Genomic DNA, 8,695 nt, shown 5'->3' on the forward strand with positions numbered 1-8,695 from the left:
AAGCTGCCATAATGTATGAATCTCTGAAAAGGCTAACAAAAGATTACTTGGAAACACTTGAAGAAACCCAGCCTGTCATTCTTTTGATCTGTTTTTTGCATGCTAATTTAACAAGCCACCTCTATATATAAAAACTATGGTATGTAACTCCATTTCATGGTCTGACAAAGTGTGCACCTGGCCCGTAGCTAACATGGGGCCCACAGGGCCTGGCCCCCTAGTGTTTCTTCTGGGCCCCCTCCCCTGGGCTGCCCCCAAAGTGCTCTAACTTGCCACCTGCACTATACTTTCATTTAATTAGCTGGCAGGCCCCCCCCGAGGCCCCCTCCCAAAACATTCCCTAGCTACGGGGCCATGCACATGAAAGCTCACATTTTGATAAAAAAATGTTGGTCTTAAAGGTGCCATTGGACTCCAGCTTTGTTGGAAACACTTGACTTTACATAAATGTTGGACAAGTTACATAATCATACAGGCTCAGAATTTTGTACACAGCCACAATCAATACTTAATTGAGTGATGATGTCTCCCATTATTCTGCTTTCTAGTCCACAATAGATCTTTACTGTGGTCATCTGCTGATACTGGATTTTTTAAAAATCATGTAAGGATGGCACATACATCTCTTACTTAGCTTAATAAATTATTGATAGAGTATGACGGGTATGATATAACCAGAATCAGGCCTGTAACTACAGTGGAGCATTTTGGGGACCCTGCCCCCTTAACTGAAAGCCCTGCTCCACAAATAGCCATGCCAGAAACCTTTTTGAGGAGAGACACACACCCCCTCCAGCAGCCAGGGTGAGACTCAGTTTGCCTTCAGGCTTCTCTCTTCCTCCCGCTGTGAAATTGGGGGAGGGGCTATCATGGGACCTGGGAAGATACAGCTTAGAGGGCATTTAATTGCCTTCAGAAAGCATTTCAGTACCTTTTGAGTTCCCTTCCACAAGGCAAGAAAGCTTAGAAGGGCACTCAAGAGTAGCACCTTGAATACATCTCCAGCTAGCCCCCTTTCTGCTAGCCCAGTCCTGTTGTATACCACCTGGCTCATGCTGAGTCTTTCAAAAGCATTCCCACTGATGGACCTCCCGATGGCACCTGGTATTTTTGGCCACTGTGTGACAGGGGGTTGGACTGGATGGGCCACTGGCCTGATTCTCTTGTGTTCTTTGAGCCTTTGGGAAACATGCACATTAATCTGAATGCCCTTCTAAGCCTTCTTGGCCTGTGGAAGCGAACTCAAAAGGCATTGAAATGCCTTCTGAAGACAATTAAATGCCCTCTGAGCTGTTTTTTCCCTTAAGAATTGACACACTTGCTGCCCTGTCCCTTGAAAGGAAGGGCTAGAAACAGGCTTGGAGCCTTCCCCTTTAAAGACAGGCATTCAGATTAATTTAATTAACTGTAATTTAACTGCCCCCTTAAAATTTTAAATGCCCCCAAACAAAATAAAATTCCTGGCTACGGGCCTGACCAGAATGCTTTTTGGTCTTTCTAGTGTTATGAGAGACCAGGGAAGGCTTGCATGCTCTAAGGATCTAAGTGGACCATGTCTCTCTACAGAGAACCATACAACCTAGATTCCCAACGTCAGGGATGAAGGATGGATTTTGCTCTCAATGGAGTGATTTACTTTTACCCATGGGAATTAGTGGTACCCATTCACAGGGGGCAAAGGTGGTGATTGGGAACGGCTTCATCCAGGGATCACCTTCCTTTTTGAGCCTGTGGGCACCTTTGGAATATCAATAGATGGTGGTGGTCAGTGTTCCCTCTAAGCTGAGTTAGTGTGAGTTAGCTCACAATTTTTTAGCTTCCGGCTCACACATTTTTGTCTTAGCTCAGGAAGGATGGCTCCAGTGCAGACTAATTTATGCAGCAGCCAAATTGCTCGCTCACAACTTTAATGCTGGTAGCTCACAAAGTAGAATTTTTTGCTCACAAGACTCCACAGCTGAGAGGGAGCATTGAGATCCACCACGGAAAGGGTGCCACTGGAGGTGGAGCCAAGCACAATGCCTCTCTCCTCACTTTGCAGAAGAATTGCAGAAGGAGAATAAGAAGAAATGAAGGGAAGCCCAGAGAAAGGAAGGGTGAAAAATAAGGGGGGAATAAAGAGAAGGAAAGCCTAAAGGGAGAATGGAACCACAAGTCTGGACGCTTACTAGTCCTCCCAGTCCTTCAGGGGCTGCTGCTATTGCATCCATGGAAACCCCTTTCATTTAAATGAGGGTAGCCAATAAGAAGTCCTGCCTTAGAAGGCCCCACCCACTTTCTGAAATGCTTGGTGGGTGCCAGAAAGGGGGGGAAGGGGAATGGAAGGAAGAAAAGAAAAATACGGAAATATTCAAAAAGTCCAATTTAGCTTTCTGCATGCATATCTTCTCATTACAATTTCACAGCTACTTCATCTACCATTCTTATTATTCTTCACTTAATTTTATTTTCTTAATACTTAATACCCATAAATTCTTCTTCCATTTTGCCTTTTAATATATTTGTCAACTTGCCCATTGTTTAGTGAGTATTTGTGTGTGTGTGCGCATGTGCGTGTGTGTATGTGCTTGAGAGCCTAGGGCTAGGATGTTTTCAGAGAGGTGGCTTGATCTGGGGTGCAGCCTGGGGAGGGTGGGGTTTGAGGAGGCTCAGTGGGGTATAATTACCTTCCAGAGCAGCCATTTTCTCCAGGGAAACTGATCTGTGGCAACTGGAGATTACTAGTAAATCCAGGAGCTCTCCAGGCCTCACCTGGAGGTTGGCAACCCTAGTGTTATTGCATCCAAAAACCCAAGATGTGGGATTTCCCATCATTCTGTGAACTGCAGCACATACACACACACACATGTACACACACACATATGTATGTGTGTGCATAAGAACTAAGCAATCATAGGATCATAATGTATTTTCATAATGTATTTAACACATTATTATATAGTTTCAGTACCATCAAATTCAGAACTGGACCTCTGGGAAACTAAATGGATATCAATTTAGAGAGAAAAGTGGATACAAAAAGTTGATTGAGCCTGAAAATAGGGATACTTCCTAAACCATTATCAGCTACCAGTTGAAGAGATAGCAAAAGAAAATAAAACTTGTTGCTCCAAATAAGACTTTAAATATATCTCTTTAGAGATATGAGACTATTATATGAAAAAGATTAGTCTTCTTTGATTACAGTAACATAAAATTACTATGAAATAATGTCATACCAGTATTTGACACTATAGAAGCTAAAGCCAATTATCCTACTGTGGTTAAACTGCTGGAGATAGAGGCATGTTAAAGTCATTCTAGTGCATGTATGTGGTGGCAATGTCCTTAAGTTCAAAAAAATTGGCAAATAGCATTAAGTAAAAATTCATGAATATTAGAATATTGGTCCCATTGGCTCCAGAATTCGTAATTTTGGGATATTTTAAAAAAGCAAAAAGAGAGAAGTAATTTTCCCTTTAATAATGGCAGCAAGTGTTTTTACTGTCTCTGCTGCAGAAAAGAGTTGAATTATGGAAGATTAAAAGTTGGATTTTCCTGTTATGCTGGAAGTTAACATGCTTTTTTTCCAGAAAAGGTAGACATAGACCTATAGAGGCTATAGGGAAGAATGCCCTTCTCATTGAGAATACTGAAGTGATGAAAGAATGCAATAACACACTGCCCAAAAGGAGATGTATTTTACAAATCTCTTTTGCTAACTTGGAAAGTAGTTAAGGGAATAGGAGGTATATGGGAATAATATCTGTTGCTTGTGCTAATATAACCATAAGTGCATTAAATTTGTGAATGTGAATTTTATAACTGTTACAATATTTCCATATTGCTAATTCTGTGTTAACTGTCATTATGTATATATTATATGTCTTAAACTAATGTTTTCTGTTTTGGTTTATGAACAACAACTTTTTTTTTAAAGTGGGGAAATACCAGGCAGCTGTACAAACCCTCTTTATTTATTCCCAGTAAAAATAAAGCACAGGGCTTATTAGACTTTTCCATTTACTCACCCGGTGCAGAAATTCAATTACACCCCAATACAGACAGTAAAGTATAAATCAGAGACCTTCAAAGATACACCTAATAGTAAAATAATACAATTATATTTTTAATATGCACAGGTAATAAAATAATCATATACATCTAATGCTAAAATTTAAAATCACAACTATACAAAGGGCCAGTCAGGATGACTTCAAGGCTTTATCACAGTTGAGATCAATTTTACTACCATTTCTGTAGTCCTTCTGTCATTCCCCAAAAGAATATTCAAAAGATTATAGTAAGCAGAGTACTCTGAAAGGTGCCCATGAGAGGAGCTGTCGTGTTAATTCGTAACTGAGCATATGGCTCACAATAAAACAAAAAGTGTGCCATAGATTGTATTTTTGTATTGTATTTTTCAGAAGCAGAGGTCTCAAGGAGTTATACGGTAGAGTCTTAAGCTAACATGCAGCCCAGTTCTACACGGAAGACTGCAGTCTTCTTTGGAAGTAAGTTCTGCTGAAATGAAATGGAATTATACAGAATAAACAAAGTCAAAATCAGATTTCTGGGGTTTTTTTTACTATTATGACAAGCCTTGGTGAGTTATTTTGAACCATTTTCATGCTACTATACATAAATATTTTAAATTGGTTGCTGGAAGGAATAGAGGCTCTGTTCTTATAGAAAATGTAACTGACATTTGGAATATGGAATATTCGTGCAGCTGCAAGAATCACAGTTTTCTGAGTCATCTGGGCTTATTCAAGCCAAGCAAAAACGATAACTAAAATACACTGGACAATAATCTGGGAACAATATATTCCAGCTCTTATACTGTTAAATGGAGAACACATTTCAATCTTTAATATCTTAACTTAAAACTTTTGTTCAGTGGTCCTATTATACCAGGAGATATTTGGCCTGATCCAGTGCAAGGATAAACCTTCCTAGACCTATTGATTTCAGATTCAGGTGGGTAGCCATGTTGGTCTGAAGCAGCAATAATCGCCCAGTTACTCTAACTAACTGGCCTCTAACTAGCCCTTCCAGACAACTAACCCTCCCCCAATATGTTATGGCTGAAGAAGTTTTGTTTCACTGTATCCAAAGAGGTGTGCATGCACACAAAAGCTTATACCTTGAATAAAACTTTGTTGGTGCCACTGGACTCAGACTTTTTTCTATTGATTTCAGTAAACTGAAAACATCTGTAACTGTATAAGGACTGGGCTGCACGAACTTATCAGGTGAAGTTTATCCTGGCGTGGAGATAAAATACGGTGTGATAGGCTACTACTACCACTAAAAACAAAAGACCATGCAAGAAGAAGTCCCACCAAGTTTTACTGCCTGTGGCATTCCACTAGTTTTATGTATTTGTGTGTGTACAAGGCCAATCTTTAGATTCCAAATTAGTTTACTTTTTATTTATGGCCCCCTTTCAAAGTATTAGCTTAGACTTGGTTTAGGCATCCAGAAGCAAACCACAATCTAACTACAATGGACACAAAACAGTGTGAAAGCTTCTGAGTTCAAAAGAACTTTTCCTCAGGCTGGATGCTGTGTGGTAAAAAAATAAGGAGGGTGTGTGTGTGATAGGATAAATGAAAGAATGAGACGGATCAGCTTTGAAGATTCCATAGAGACAGAAAGACACAGAGAGAGAGAGACTTAAAGACTTTAAAGAGGATGTTCAAAGGGTCAGAACTGGTGTTTATATGTTGGAAACATTCTCCATGGTCTTATCTTTTAAAAGAAGTAATAGGGGGAGCCTCTACCTGATTTATCTGCTTTATCTGTGGGGAAAGGGGGCTTTTCAGTCTTGAAGTAAGTGTTAAGCAGTACAGGCAACATCGTCAGTTTCACAGAGGGCTTGAAACAAGAGCTTCAAGGTGTGATATCCTCCTTGTCTTTCAGTTGGAATTCACATTCAAATGCTGATGTCAGTAATATAACTCAACTGTTGTTAATTGTTGCAACTTGCAACTATTATCAAAGCCAGTGAAGGAGGAGAGAACGTGTGCTGTGTGATACTGAAAGGACCTCTCTGTTCTATGCTGGAGTGTCCATTCACTAGGTTAGGTTAATTGGTCTGTTTTTAGGCGGGGTGCTCTGCTTTGAAAAGTACACTGCCTCAGGGGAAAGCGCCTAGCCCTTTCTGAAGTTGGCAGGCTTCCTATGGTGCAATGGCAGTGGGAAAATGCAAGTTATATGGGATGCTGAAAGACACTATGTTACCACCAGTTTTGGAAAAGCTTGAAATGTCCCCGCTGTTATGTTTGCATGGCTTGTCAAAGTGCTGAGCCAATAGAAAGGCTGGTGAATTGGGCTACCCCATTTGATTTTGGGACTTCTTCTATCTGTAAGATACTTGATACAAAACCAAGCCAAACAAATGGCAGAAACAATTGGGCCCTTCTGGAACAATTATTCTCTGTCCAAAGGTATTTGTTAGGGAGTGCTTGTTTCAGTGGACTCCCTCAGGGTTGGGAAATTCCTAGAGATTTGGAGGTGGGGCCTGGAGAGGATGGGGTTTAGGGAATGGAGGGCCTCATTGGGTTCAATGACATAGAGGCCACCCTTCAAAACAGCCAATTTCTCCAGGGGAACTGATTGATCTCTGTAGTCTGGAGATCATTTGTAATTCCAGGAGATCTCCACGCCCCAAAACTCCTGTTTTGTGGTGCATATGTGAGGGGGGCCTCTTTTGTGTAGGGGGAACCCTAGGACACTTAGAATTCAGAGAGGAGTTACACAGCGACATGCTATTAAAAAAAACAAATGAAGTTATAAATCAAGGCTTCCACCTCCACTTCTGCACCATGAGAGCAGTACAGATGCACAGTCTGAAACATCTGATCTCTCCTAGAATGTCCAATGCAATCCTAACAAGAGTTTCATCCTTTAAAAGCAGTTGACTTTAGTGGACTTAGAAAGGGGTAGCTCTGCTTAGGCCCTATACTTTTGCCTGCTATTTTAGTGTCAAATTTCTTCTTAAAATGAAAGACTTTGATTTTAGAATGCTCTTTTTCGATATAGGAAAGTCACTGAATCACATGTTGGGGCAGTAGCATCTGTTTGTTTTGTATTCCAGTGGGAAGCCATGTTGGTCTGAACCAACAGAACAAAGTTTGAGTCCAGTGGCACCTTTAAGACCAACAAAGTTTAATTCTGGGTATAAGCTTTCATGTGTATGCACACTTCTGATGTTCCAATGTTTTGTTTTTTCTTGCATTTCCACAGCAGTTCAGCAGCACAACAGAACTATTTAAAATTTATTTATTTACTCCATTTATATTACGGAGACTCAAGGCAGACTACAAGTAAAAATTAAACCCCTTCAAAATCAATTCCTTCTGTAAAACACACATATATAATACATATATATAAATATACAGTGTGTTGGCTTGAAAATGTTTCCATATATTGTGTTGCTGTAGTATTACATTTTGTTACAGTTGTGCCGTAGCACAACCATTTCACAGTTGCACAACAAGAAGACCCTCCCCACCAGGAAAAAAACCCCTTTAAAATAAACAGGCTGAGAATATTTTCTCTTTATTACATATATTGTGTATTCTCTCTCTCTCCATCTTGTCTTTTTCTCTTTCCTTCTCAGAATAGCAGTTCAGTTGTGACTGGAGCTGCTGTCTTTGTTTTCAGGTGGCCATTTTCCCCCAAGGCAAATATTCCATGTAGAAGACTTATCTCACTGGCAACAAATGAGTTCATAACTCACCTTTTGCATAAATTAATTTTTGAAATAGGAACTTTAAAACCTCTTAAAAGGCCTCTGGATTATTTGGGAATTTTTGACCATGTGAAGGGGGGGAAATACACTGAAAGTCTGTTTTGTGTATCCAAAATTTATGAACATTCACAATCAAGGCAAATGTTTAAAACTTCTACAAATCAGCTATTTTACTCTATATTTTCCTGAAATTCAGCCAGATTATACCCCTCTACAGGTATACCCATCTCATTAAATGTTTAGAGAGATGGGACAAATGGTCTTGATTTTTTTCAGGCATTATAATTATTGAATGTTGAAAAAATGTTTCTGTTCACTGTAAAGCCACTGTTGCATCTTTATAGTGAAAGTCAGTTATTGTTGTCCCATCATCTAAAAAGACAGAATTCAGGGCAGGATGATGTTACTGAAGAGATGAATACCCATGCCACTTAAGTCCTAGGAGGAAAAGTAAATGAATTGTAATTATGGATACAGTAGCCCTGTTGTTGTTTTTTATTGAAGATTTTACAATACAATAAAACAAACAAAGAGAAACGGAAAAAAAACCCCAACAATAACTTAACATCACCACATTCAGAGAACGATAAACAGCGCATAGATCATGTTAACTTACTAAACAAACATTGGTTAAACTCTATAAGCTTAATTGGACTCATTTCCTTTAAAAGTCAGAAGTAAAAAGTACAACCACAATTAATTAAATAACATTATCTTATATTTTGCAGCAACTATGCTTTCCCATTCAAAATTATCTAGCGATATTTTCCCTAATATAGGATTCCAGATATTTAGAGGGTTATAGAATTCACACTCGTTTTTGGTTACCGAGTTGTGTATTGAAAGATTTTCCGACATAAATATGTCCCAAATCTTATTGATCCACTGAGTAACTGTCGGTGGGTTTTTGTTTTTCCAATTTTTCGCTATTGTCGCTTTTGCCGCCATAACCAACAA

This window comes from Gekko japonicus, unplaced genomic scaffold, assembly GCF_001447785.1.
Source record: "Gekko japonicus isolate JY-2015 unplaced genomic scaffold, Gekko_japonicus_V1.1 scaffold1177, whole genome shotgun sequence".
Lineage (NCBI taxonomy): Eukaryota > Metazoa > Chordata > Lepidosauria > Squamata > Gekkonidae > Gekko > Gekko japonicus.